The 497-nt window shown below is 46.1% G+C and overlaps 1 protein-coding gene across 1 annotated transcript in view; it reads left to right on the top strand.

Annotated features, from left to right (window-relative positions):
- Positions 1-497, top strand: part of LOC119592267 (single-minded homolog 2-like) — a gene marked incomplete at both ends in the record, with an annotated part of 148,326 nt that overhangs the window by 91,643 nt on the left and 56,186 nt on the right.

Raw genomic sequence — 497 nt, 5'->3', positions numbered from 1 at the left:
CGCCAATAGACCGAAGATAAACTAATAAACTAGAAAAAAAACGTAAAATAATCCAAAGCTATGCCACGATAAAAGGAATGAGTGGAAAGAAAAAATGAAAGAAAAGAAAAAAAAAGAAAGATAAAAAACATAAACAACGTATATCTAAACAAAGCATAAAAAAGAGAAACAAAAAAATACTCCCAACGATTTTTTAAACATTTTTTTTTCTCGGGTTTTCGTCGCCGCCGAAAACAAAAGCGCATCGGCGTTCCGCGGCGCCGCCATCCGCCTCCGCGCCGACCGCAAGCGACCGCTCCGTCATCGCCTGAGACACGGCACCCCTGTAATTTGCATATTAGTGATGATTGTAATGATTAGCGATGATTAGTCTCGATTACGATGATTGGGGTGACGAGGACCCGCCTTCACTACCGCCGCGGAGGTGTCATTCCCGGGCACCTCCTCGATGGCGCCTTTGCCTGCGCAGCTCGGGCCTTCGGGGCCAGTAATTGCCG

The sequence above is a fragment of the Penaeus monodon genome, chromosome 30 (assembly GCF_015228065.2).
Source record: "Penaeus monodon isolate SGIC_2016 chromosome 30, NSTDA_Pmon_1, whole genome shotgun sequence".
Lineage (NCBI taxonomy): Eukaryota > Metazoa > Arthropoda > Malacostraca > Decapoda > Penaeidae > Penaeus > Penaeus monodon.
Note: the sequence above shows the minus strand (reverse complement) of the source record. Positions and strands in the feature narration are given on the sequence as shown.